This window comes from Meles meles, chromosome 19, assembly GCF_922984935.1.
Source record: "Meles meles chromosome 19, mMelMel3.1 paternal haplotype, whole genome shotgun sequence".
NCBI classification, from domain to species: Eukaryota; Metazoa; Chordata; class Mammalia; order Carnivora; family Mustelidae; genus Meles; species Meles meles.
In genome coordinates, this window is record NC_060084.1 from 28,856,981 (window position 1) to 28,870,000 (window position 13,020).

General features: G+C 44.0%; 1 pseudogene; it reads left to right on the top strand.

Annotated features, from left to right (window-relative positions):
• The first annotated feature begins 3,251 nt into the window (after positions 1–3,251).
• LOC123931973 lies at positions 3,252–3,430 on the top strand (annotated as a pseudogene).
• Positions 3,431–13,020: the final 9,590 nt, after the last annotated feature.

The window sequence follows — 13,020 nt, forward strand, 5'->3', positions numbered from 1 at the left end:
TAATATATGTATTTTGGTCTGAGTATTTTTGTACTTGTTAACTAATATTTATTGAGAACCTACGACTGACCAGGCACTTTAAAGACATGAATCAGATCCTATCACTCCCTGACTTCACACCCTCAGTGGCTGTTCCTCCCACGTAGAATAGAACAGCATTCAGAGTCCTCCCCTGGCCGGCGAGGCCACCTCTGAGCAGGCCATGAAGACTCTCCCTCATCTTTAATCGGGCCCCCCCCCCACCCCAGGTTAAGGACCTTCCTTGCTGCCCTTCGGACATGTCCACTTTATGCTCACCATAAGGCCTTGGCATGTGCTGTTGAATCTGCCCAGAAAACTCTCTTTGTCCCATCAGGTCTCCGTTTGACTGTCACTTCCTCAAAGAGGCTGACCTTGACTCTATAATTCACCTCCCATATCTGATACTCTAGCCTCTTACCTTGCTTGAAATCTCTTCCTGCTCCCCATCATAACCTGAAATTCTTTTTTTTTTTTAAGATTTTATTTCTTTATTTGTCAGAGAGAGAGAGACAGAGAGAGAAAGATCACAAGTAGGCAGAGAGGTAGGCAGAGGCAGAGGGAGAAGCAGGCTCCCTGCCGAGCAAGGAGCCTGATATGGGACTGGATCCCAGGACGCTAGGATCATGACCTGAGCCGAAGGCAGCCGCTTAACCAACTGAGCCACCCAGGCGTCCCCATAACCTGAAATTCTTGAAGAGCTGTATAATAGCGTGTAAGAGTGTGTGTGTGCGCGTGCATTTACTGCTTGTCCTCTCCACTAGAACCCAGGCTCCCCCAAGTGCCTTTGGCCTGTGGCTGTATGCCCACGGTATACAGCACACAGTAGGTGCTCAATAAATGTCTACGGCATGCATGCACAGCCCCGTGGATGCCAAGATGGGAAGAAGTCAGGGGCTCATAGTCCCGGGCTTTATCTGACAGGACTCAGCTTGGAAGGGAAGAAAGAATAATTAATAACTCATTCTTTGTGACAGTACGAAACACTCAGACGCCCAAGTTCTTTTTCATAAGACTTGTCCAAAATTGAGGTTCTGGTTTCTAAAGTCCTCTTTGAGCCTGGAGGGGAGAGTCACACACTGAGACGGCCACCCACTTTCCAGGGACTAGATGGACCTTCTCTACCTCTCTCTCCCGCCTCTTTGCGGAACAGGTGAGAACCACTTCCTCTCTGTCTCGCTGATTGGTTAAAGAGTCAGCGCCCCACGCTGATTGGTTAAAGACTCAACACCCCACTCAAGCTGAACCAATTACAAGCCTTCACCCCCAGGCCAGGGCAGCCAGGAGCTCCCCCACCACCACCCCCCACCCCCCCCCCCCCGGGATTTTCCAACAGGAACTAGAGAGAAAAACTTTCTGTCCAGTCACAAAGCTGTTGAGGATGCAAGTCTGAGAACTACCATTCATAGAACTTGCAACTTCGTGGCAAGCGCCACAAGAAGAGACTCAGGGACAGGAAGCAATGGTGGAGATGGAGACACAGAGAATGTCTGGCTGGTTGGTTCCATTCTTGCTCCCTCCCTTACCTATAGTCCTGAACCATTAAATCACTAACCCAACCCCTCCCCCCTTTCTGCCTGAGGCTAGCTCAAGCTTTTTGAAGGTGGTGGTGTTTGTTTGTTTGTATTTTAAATTAACCCACAGTGCCCTGATGAGTATATTTTTATTTAAACTGCTTACTTAATTACTCCGAAATAAACACATGTCCTTGAAAAATTCAGACTCTGCAGGAGATTGGATTATGAAAAGGAGTCCTCCTCCCTGTCCCCCACTCCCTTCTGTGCCTCAGCAGCCCCCCTCCGCCGCCTCATTCCCTGGAGGTAACAGGCAACCACTTGTTAAACTGATTATCCTTCTTACTGTCATCTGACCAACTTCTGGCAAGCATTTTGAAAAGCAGCAGAAAATCCTTTGTAATTTTGATTTATCTGATTGTAATATATATTCCTTTTGTAGATTTTCAAACAATGGGTTATTCAACCATTTATTTCAGTCAGCTTTGTCTGCATTAGTAAATGTTTTGACATTAGCCATTTATTTCAGAGATGAATGATTCATTTCGGTATTTCTCAACAACATAAAATAATACTCTGGGTGAGGGCATTGCTGGCTTTTTGGCAGGGACTGAGTTATTCCTTGTCACATTCTTTATTCCGATCATGGTGCTTTGCGCAGAGTAGGCTCACAGTATGGGTCGGAATAGATGAGGAATTTGGTGAAAAGAAGCCCAGGATGGAAGGGGAAAGAAACTTTATTGAGCGCTTTCATGTACCATGGACTTGGCCTGCTTTCTCTTCCTTAGTTGTGGTTGTAACTCTGAGAAGCTCTGCTTTCTCCTTCCTTCCCCAGCTGATTCTTTTTTTTTGTTCCATTCCATGTCTCTCCCACAAATCCACCTTGCCTAGGTTAGCGGGAGCCGGTTTCTGTTGCTTGCAACTCTGGAACCCTGATAGAGAAATTGATGCCTGGAACGTAGAGTATAACGGTCTGGGCGGGAAGAAACAGACAGCATTTGCAAGTGAGGAGAATGAAAGTACAGACCTACCAAGTGCTTTGCTTCCAGCCACAGAGCTAGGGAGTGGCCAAGCAGGAATTAACGCAGGGCCTGTCAGGGTACAAAAGTTTTAATTTTTCCAACCACTCTGCCACCAGGTGCCAAGGCGGCAAATTATTTCCGGAGGCCAAAGAAAGCATGACCGAACTTGAGTGGTTCTCGCCAAGAAGTCGGTCTGCATGTGTTTTGCAGAAGACGGTCTCTTTCAGAAGTCTGTAGGTTTTGTCCTCGGAGAAGTTTCTAGATTTTTGCTGATGCAATGGCCTGTCTTGGACACTTAGAAAACAATGTTTAAAGGAAACAATTCATAAAAGAAGATTTCAGATGCTATCCTCTTCTTGTATCTCTAAATGGTTCATATGTGCCCCAATCCTCTTCTGTTGCTGTTGCTACATAGCTAAAAAGAGAAGAGGGACCAACCATCTATGGTGAATATTGTTCGTTTCTTGGCTTAAAGTATGATTTTTTGTCTCACAGGATACACAAAGTGGTCAAAAGCAGAGGCTCCAGAGTCAGATTTCCTGTGCCTGAATCTCAGGTCTTCTGCTTGTCTTGCAGCTTTGTTGTATCTGATCTATTACTGTCTCTGTGCCTCTGTTTTCTCATCTGTACAATGGGTATAATCATAAAACCTCATGTTTCTTGGCACTGTTGTAAGGATTTAAAAGTTAACAGATGTAGCTTTGCGCAGTGGCAGTATCGTAGCCAATGAGGTTTATCCGAGGCGCGATTATTGCTAATTAAAAGTTAACAGATGTAAAACATCTAGACCAGGGTCTGGCACAGAGTAGATGCTGTGTGTTTGCTACTAATATTCTTCCTGAACTTATTACTTGAATTTTTAATTACATTTTTTGTTTTAAGGTCCTCAGGAACTGGAGCAGACAAATTTGAATTCTGCAAGTACATGTGCGTGAATTTCCCAGTTCAGAACAGTGGCTCAAAGTCTGTGATTAAGGCAGAGGTCTCCACGTAACTAGTGACTGGTGGCAATGGGAGTATAAATAGAATCCTCCTCCATGGATATTCTAATTATTCCTTCCTCTTTGACACGTTTCCATGTTTAGCTGCATAACATTAAGCAATACTCATACAGTTGGAGAAAGGGCAATTTAGAAAGATCAGACCCAATGATCTTAAAGCCGTGATGTATGTTCAGTGAAAGTATAAGTAGGTCAAATACCTCTAACAGAATTAGCTGAAATTATGCAAGCTGTTATATTGGATACTACTGTTTGAACATTTTGTATAAACTGCAGTAATACACATTCGTCTTTATAGGATGAATCAAGACTTAAAACTAATTCTGACGAATTAAGAATTGTATTTTCCAGGAATTAACTACCACCATTTGACTGCAGTTGTAAAAATTTTATTAGGCAATACATCTGACCTCAAATTGGAAATTTGTGTTGGAACCAGTTTAGGAAATAATTATTGCATGTTGTTAATTTTATATTTGCCTAATAAAACACAGCAGGAGCAACAGGGTTGGGTGAATGTAACGAAAGAAAGCCCTTGGACATGCTTTAAACCAGTGTTCTCGAACTTGCTGGAATGTGGATTAGGAATGTGTACACCTTTTTTTTTTTTTTTAAAGATTTTATTTACTTATTTGACAGAGAGATAGAGAGCACAAATAGGCAAAGAGGCAGGCAGAGGGAGAGAGAGAAGCAGGCTCCCTGCTGAGCGGGGAGCCCGACGCGGGATTCAATCCCAGGACCCTGGGATCATGACCTGAGACAAAGACAGAGGCTTAACTGACTGAGCCACCTGGGCGCCCCACAAATGTGTACGTCTGATGAACACTGGTTGATGTTGAGGTTGTGGAATTAATAGTTCCTGGTTATCAGACAGTGAAAGAGAAATATATTGGTATTTCTGTACTGCCCACGGCAGCCGCTACGAAGTGTCACCATGTGCATGCCTCACACTGTTTGCTTTAGTACAGTTTAACTTCCTCACATACCCTCAACTTCGCAGGAACACACACCTATACACACACACATGTTGACATTGACCTTTGACCTGCGCACTGGCTCCTGTTTGTCGAGTTGGCACTGTGAAGAGTATTAGCAGAGAAAGACCAACATGTCTTGGAAGCAAATGCATGTGTCTTTGTTATTGCTGTCACAGTACTTGCTGTTGGTGTTGAGAGAGGGCTAATTATTTCAGAACTCTGAGTGGCTATCACGCTTCCTTCTGCAAGTATCATCATCTAGGATCTTCCAGTAGCATCTAGTACCTTCTATTATCGTCTAGTTTGATCTCAAAGATATAACTTGAGGCTATAAACTGAGACACTAGCAACTTGCTAGTAGTTGCCGAGGGGCAGTGGTATCCAAAAGTTGGGATACAAATTGCCTTTTGGATGGGGTATCCAATAACAGATCCCACAATGAGAAAGTTGCTACCTTAACAGTCATCTCAAGATCCTTCTGGTTGTGTCAGTCAGGGTGTCTCAGTTTGCTGGTAAGATGTCCTTGACACCTTTTAAACACTGTTCACCTCCATTTTTTTTTTTTTTTTAAACTAAAGAGCGAGGAGGATTCAGGTTTGGAGCCTTGGCAGGCATGGTGGTTGCCCAGAGAATAATGATATCAAATTCTCTGCTCTGCTTTTTTGTTATGGTTGTATTTGATTTAGAAGAGGTGAACACATGGTTTTTCATGTTTTTAAGATTTTATGTGTTTGCTTATTTATTTATTTATTTATCTTAGAAACAGAGAGTGCAGGAGTGGGGAGAAGGGTAGAGAGGAAGGGAGAAGAAAAGGAAGAGACTCTGTGTAGAGTGTGGAGCCTGACTTGGGACTTGATCTAATGACCCCGAGATCATGACCTGAGCTGAAACCAAGAGTCGAATGGTTAACCAACAGGGCCACCCAGAAGTCCCTGGTTTTTCATGTAGATGATACTGGTTGACTATCTACTTTGAAAAGAATTTGACTTAAAATGAATTAATTGATTTTAAGAGAAAATACGAGGTAAACATTTATATGAATCGTCCTCAGATAAGGCAAAATCAAGAAGGTTGTTTGAAAGGCATAGGTGCCATGCTCAAAGAATTTCAGCTGGGAAGAGGTAAATGAAAAGTCTAGTTATGGAGACATGGGCAGGACTGGGAGAACCAAGGAGGAATGGGGTGCATCCAGGACCAGCAATTAGCCTCCCAGGGCCGAATGGTGAGGGAAAGGAAAGGTTTCTCCAGGGCCAAGTAAGATATTTACCCCAATGGGAAGAAGGGAAATCTTTCCTCTTCCTGATGATGCCTTGCAGCAGCCCAACCCAATGGGAAGCCAAGGTGAAGGGAGAGGTGGGGAGATGCGGTCCTCAGAAGTCAGGGTCCCAGGGCAAGGAGCAGGTTGGAGAAGGGTTGAAAGGGCATCAGGTGGTGGTGGGGGTGTTTGCCGGATGGAGAAGAGCCAGGAGGGCCGTACTTTAAAGGCTGAATTCAGGAGATACTGCCAGGGGTATAAAAAGGGGAAATGGAGATTTGGGGGAAAAGAAATGGATTTTTTAAGGTCTTACCCTGCATTTGTCATGGGTCAAGTAACCTTGATCTGCTTCATTTCATTCTTTATTTCATTGGTAGACAGACAAGATAAAGGAAAACCACCTGTAAAATTCTTAACATCACAAGAGTACAAAGCAAAGTGATCAGTCATTAGCAGAAGAAGGTTTAGTTTAAAAGCCTGTGTGAGGTAAAGCACAACAGTTGAGAAAAACAGCTTAGGAGCCCAGCCAGCTGGGGTTCAAATCCCAGCTCCTTCACGTACTAGCTCTGCAATGGGGCAAGTCACATCACTTTCTGTGCTTCCTTTCCCTCATCTACAAAGGACCAGCTCCTACTTCTCAGGGATGCTGTGAGGACTGAGTGGGTTCACACAGATAAATCTCTTTGAACAACTGCTGATGTGTAGTAAACATTTAACAAGCATTTTTGTTTGTTTTGTTTTGGGGTTTTTTTTTTGTTTTTTTTGGTAACATGTTACTGCAATTCGTGTTTTTTTGTTTTTTGTTTTTAAGATTTTTATTTATTTGAGAGAGAGAGAGAGCACAGAGGGAGAGGAAGAAGAGACTCCCAACTGAGCGGAGAGCCCAATGCAGGGCTCGATCCCAGGACCCTGAGATCATGACCTGAGCTGAAGGCAGACACTCCGCTGACTGAGGTAAGCTACCCAGGTGCCCCACTGCAATTCTGTTTTGTTTTTCTTTTATTTTACGGTGATGATATCCATTCTCTTGTTGGAGCATCAGTAACAGTACTAATTCTGAGGCATTAAAAAAATCATCATAATAAATAGGATAAGATCTTTCCTCCTGGTGTTTCTTAAGTTCAGTAACACTTCAGTAGAAGAGAAGGCACAATAATTCAGTCAGCAAGACCCTGGTTAACACAATAATATCTGTTGAAATATTTTCTAAGATGGACCCATCCCTTTAGATGACCTAGTGAGTAGAACAGTGGCCGTAGTTGAACCTTTTTTAGAGACTGAATGCTGAGTGACCTGAGACGTATCATCCTTCCAGACTGTGGATCAAAAATGGGCATGGGGCTGAATATTCAGACATTAATTTTGGAGGATTTTTCCTTAATCTGCCCTACCTTATTTTATTGTCACTTCCTTCTTTCTGGTAAGAGAATAAAGTGCCCTGGAAGGTTAAGCTTCTCCCCACCCAAGGATACCGTAAGTGGTTAAAAATTCTTCATTTAGTTTGTGTGTAAGTTGGGGGCCTGGATGAGGCATGTCTCCTGCTCTTGAGGACAGTATGATTTTAATGGGTGGAGGGGGCGGGGATGAGGCCCGATCCAGGTCAGAAGATTTTGTCGTTAGGAGTGCTGGTCAGAAGGCACAGGGGGATTCCTGGAGACACACTTTCCCTTTCTGTTGAAGCTGGAAGGTCAGTTGGGTGGACCCGAGAGCACTTTGAGAAGTGACTGGCTTCTAATCTAGATTCAAGGGGAAACTTTTGAGAATTTTGGAATTTTGAGAACTGGAGATGGATGAGAGGAGACATTTATTAGAGAAATAATTCTCCAAGTGAAGTCTTTTGAAGTGAGGAAATGACTTACAGGATCCCAAAATAGCAACCATCAAGTTTGGCAACCACGTGTTTTGCACACCCGAGGAGGCTCTTGATGTCTTTGTTTATGGAGCGGATCAGCAGTTGGGGCTCGGTAGTGAGAAAGAGGTCAGAAACTGCGATGGGGGTCGGATTATAAGGAGTTGAAGGCCAAGCTAAAGGATGTGAATACAAGATTGTGAGGTGATTTTTAGACTTTTAATCATGCAGTGAAAAAGTATAGAGCTTTTTCTGTGTCCCGGCTCTTGAAATGAAGAGGTGGGTGTTACGGCCTTGTCTTTACAGAGCTCATGGTGGGACAGGCAAGATGCTGATTCCTGCACAGTGTGGTGAAGGCCAAGGCAGAGGGACTGGGGAACCGAGGAGAAGGCACCTAGCTCATGATAGTTTGGACAGGCTTCTGGAGGAGGGGGTCCCTTGCTGAGACATAGGGAAGGGCAGTTGTCAATTCAGCAAAGGAAGGCAGGGAAAAAGTGCTGCGGGCAGAAGTGGGGTGTGCAAACATCCATAGGTAAGAAGACGTGACCATTAGGAAAGAAAGTGCTTCCTCCAAAGATGTGCTAGTCGTGGTGATGTAGGGAGCAAGGCACAGAAAGCCACTCAAGCTGGTGGAAATAAAAATATGGAGTTAGAAGGATAGGAAGGTGTCCTGTATTCCAAAGACAATACAGCCAGGTTTCAGGGGATTTGTTGACTATTGAGAGCCAAGGAGTCAATAGTCTTCACCTCTCCCCCATGAGCACATAATTTCTTATCTCTGCTTTTTCTTGCCTCATCTATTTCTGTCTCTGCCCCTTCCTCCTTGACATCCACTGACTCCACATGGCTACCAGCCACAACACTTTATAACCTGCACAACCCTAGCTAACTCAGCCTCTTGGCCCCTATACCCAGGAAGGTATAGGAAGATCAACCCCCTCTCCTTGATTTAGGCAGAGCTCTTGGCACCAGACTATGCCATAGAACTGTCAAGAGATTTACTGCTTTTGGGTCAGAACCTCTGGTCCAGTCAGCTCTGGCTTAGGGGGAGGGAACAAGGTCACATAGGCCCTACCCGCTCATCTGGAGCAATGGGTCTTCACTCCCAAATCCAAACAGGTCCAGGGTGCCACAAAAGCGTAAGCTGTAGAGAAATTCAGGGATGAGTTGGTTGGTAGTTTGAAGGAAGAGGCAGTTCTGGTGCTGACAACATGGCACCCTGGAAGAGCCCGCCCCCTCCCCCCTCCCCACCACCCCAATCTGATCTAAGTGTAATGACCTGAGAGCCACTTCCTTGATTGACATTCTTGGCAAGATCCACTCATTCTGGGGCCACGCTGTTAATTTCATTTGGAACAGCAAAGAAATAAATAATTCAATTAGACATTTTTCTGCTATACCTTTAGAGAGAACTAAGTGATAGGAATCTCTCCATCAAATTGTCAGTTTTATCTTAAGCACTCAGGGACAGAAAATGGTGGCAAATAACAATTTGTGACTGAGAGAAAGTATAAAGTGCAACCCTCCAGTCAGAATGCTAATTCTCAGGATTTTGTGTTTATCTTGATGGCTATGCTTCCTTTATTTTATTAAAAGGTTAAGACTTGGTCTGATTGAAATATACTAAGACGCTAAGAAAAAAAATCCTTCCCCCCAATATTAAAATTTATTTCCCAGGAGAGAAAATAAATTTCCATGAAAGGAATAGACAGTCATTTTCTGAATAACCATGTCTTTTTCTTGCAAAGAATGTGCTTTCAGGCAAATACATTTGTGTGCCTCTCGAGGTACGTGATGTCTGCTGCTGTAAGACAATAGCAATTAAAAAATTAAACAATTAAAAACGGAAAAAGTTTGTCATCAATTTTAATGTTATGTTACGTGAATTAATATTTCTTCTTATAATGCAATATTCTGCAATTTACCATGCAGGCACAGTCTTTGCTTCCGCGTTGTAGATAATTAGTTTACATTACTCTACAGAAATGAATTGTCGCTGGTGATCTCAAGTGCCTGCTAACAAATCACTCCTGGTGGAGGGTTCATTAAGATTCTACTCAGGTCTTAACTACAGCAGTATATGATATTGTTCTTAAATGTTAACTATCAGGCTAATTTAGAAACAAAACAAAACCAAAACTAGATTCCTAGTCCAAGAAGGAAAGGATCCTACTCTTGGAACAAATCAGCACTCTGTCCGCTAACTTCCCAAAAAGAATTTATGTTCTCAAGTGTCATTTTCATTACCAGTTTTTCTATCCTCCACTCACCCACCCACAACCCAGCCACTAAACAAACCAGACAGGACAGTGAAGAGAGGTTTAGGACTCCCCCGGGCTGTGAATGAGACAAAATTACTCTTGAGCCTTTGTGCGCTTCTCCTCTGAAACCTGATCTCACCATAAAACACTCATGGAAAAGAAAACTGACCTTAAGATCCAATTCAGAGTCCCAGTATTTGTCATGTGTGTGAGCGCCATAGTACGGATCAATTTCATCATGGGAAGGGGGAGATCTCATTGTTGGATCACGTCTGGTGAGCCGATTGCAGAGCTGACCTGTCTCGCCGCTGTCCTTAAGGGCAATATAGAGAAAACTGCCTAGGCGCGTGGAGAACTCTGCAGGAACTAAGATGTGGCCTCCAAAAGGCTCTCCTCTGTGATTTTTAGAGAGAAGTCAATAATTTCTGAGAATTTGATTCATTGTCATCTAGAGATTCTTAAGAATGTGAGCATACTCCGGAAAGCTGCAGAAAAATATCAGTCCAGCTTGTCAAGGGTTGCAAAAAATGACCAGAATGACAAGCATTTACTGACTATTATGGGCCCCATAACTGTGGGCTCTTGGCTAGAACTACCAAGAAGGAGGGATCTGGCCTCTGCATTTGAGGGATTTACAGTCTAGTTGGAGAAAACATGGTGAGCAGAGGATGAGAGGAAATAAAATAAGATGGTATAATTATTGATTGTTGATTAGTTTAACATTTCCCAAAGTTCTGGTGGCACTCAAGCAATTTTAGGTGGTACATGTACACAGCATTAATTAATGAATTAATGAGAAAATTAACTCATTTCTAGCCCTTCTCAGTTTTTCCATAATGACAAGAGAAAGTCTAAGTTTGGCGCCCATATGCCTTCATTATTTTGCTAAGTCTTGCCAGCTTCCCTTTTAACATGAAAAGGGCAAGTTTCAGAGCATAACCTTGGGTACAAGCTTAGCTAGCATTTAATAACCCTATTTTTGTGTCCCTTTATTTACATTCTATTTATACCAAGTACCACTGGTTTTCAGTTTACACTTATGAAATACAATTTTCTTTTTAAAATAAGCTGTTTAAGACCAGTAGTGTTTCTACTTAAAGAAACTTGCTAAATAATTAGCCTGTATGGTAGGTGGTTATAGGAAAAAAAAAAAAAAAAAGTGAAGGCTATATATACAGGACTGAAATTTGGAAAAGTCGGGGTTATTGGAATCAAGCATTAAACCCAGATGGCCGATGACCATCAGGGACAGGTCAAAGGAAGGGCATAGAAGGGTGGGTTGACAGGAAAACTAGTTGAAACATCCAGCCTGCCAGAGAGACAAAATTGACCTTGTGGCCTATAGCAGTGAAGGCAGAAATCCTGGGCCGTAAGTCTGAGGATACATGAGCACCTCACAGAGCCACTTCAGAGCCCCAACACCTGCCCCCCATCTCCCACAGGGTAAACAAGACCCAAGACAGTCATACCATCCTTTTAGCTAGAGCTCAGAGACAAGAACACACTATTTCCCTAAGCTCCAGCAGAAGGCTTGAGATGCCTCTGATCGGCAATCGTGGTGATGTGCTGATTGGCCAGCTAGAGTCACATGTCTACTGCGTAGCCCGGGATATGGGGCCACGTGATTGGCAGCCTCAGTAGATGAGTGTAAATGCTCTTGAGAAAAAGATGCTGAGCAGAAAGTAACCGCTAGCCACCACAAATGGGTTAGACTTAAGAGTTGGGCAGAGAGAAGGGCCAACAAAATCTCTTCTTAGTGCTTACTTGTGGCTCCCATCATGGATTAGCACCCACTGCCCACCTTCCTCGCAGTGCTCAGAACCCTCATTCTCCCCTGAGACCATGAGAGTTTTCCCCTAGATTGCCCCCAGCGGCATTTTGAACTTAACCGAACAGCTAAGAAGTATAGGGTAGGGGTAACTGTGTTCTGGTGCCATGTGGCACATCATGAAGATGTTTACTGCCATGTGATTAATGCAGTTGAGCCTCCAAATTATAGGGTTTGTTGACATTTATCTGAAATGGGAGTTTGCTTTCCAGGAAGAGTGAATCTTACCAAAAAGTTCTTTGGTTTCTGCTTGATTTGAGACTGCCCACCAGTAGACCCCTTGGATCTGAGTGTTTGGTTCACTTCTGTCTCCCTTACATCTCCCTCTAAGTGAGCAATAAATTTCTATTATTGAAAGACTTGTGTCATCTGGGCTGAGGGACCAGAACCCCAAATACAGGTATCAATTCTAAGATGGGAAGCAGCCAGTCGCCTGTGTGTCCTTACAAAGTTCTGCAATGACCAGATACTCAGGCCAGGACAAAGGATTATCTGGGGCTTGAATCCCAGGAGCTCACAACCCCATTACACCCCAGAACCCAATCCCTGTTGTTAACTGTGCCTTTTGGAAACCCCATTTCCCACCCTGGGGACTAGGAAAGTGGCTGAATCTGGGTGAGACCTCACTTCCTTCTTGGGGAGCAATTCTGGCTCAGGCCCCACTCGTCATCATATCCCATTGCTTAAGGGGGTTACTGGTTAAATTGGCATTTGGGGATTTGCTGGGGACACTCACCACTGGACTCTGTGGGAAGTGGGTCCGGCTTGCCTTCAGCTTCCCAGCCACTGTCCATTTGTGGGGTGGGATAACAGGGGCTGCCATCAGCAGGACACACCCACTGGAAAGTGCTGCACCCACCCCTGGCTGCTTCAAGCCTAATCGTTTTGCCTCACTTGGGTTAAGAGTGCAAAGTTGAATCCAGCAAGGATTCCATTTAATCTCGTTTCCTCCTCCCTTTGATCTTTTCATTTCCTATTTCACTTCCTCTGACAATTTCCTCCTTCCATTCCCAGAACAAACAACTCTCACCATGGCACGTGGCCATTTCAATCATTTCCCAGACACCAAGTTCCTCATTTGGCTGCTGTTCACCATGGCATGGCGGGTGGATCCATTAGATGTCAGGGGCAGGCTGTGAAGATGCAGGGGTGAGGGGGTACCCCACTCGATGTCCACTGTGTATACCCTCATGCCTGAAACATGGGTGCAGCTGGGGATATCCATCTGTGAAGTCCTGGGGTCCCCCCAAAGGGAGGTAGCACAATTAACAACCACGAAGGAAGACATCTTACAG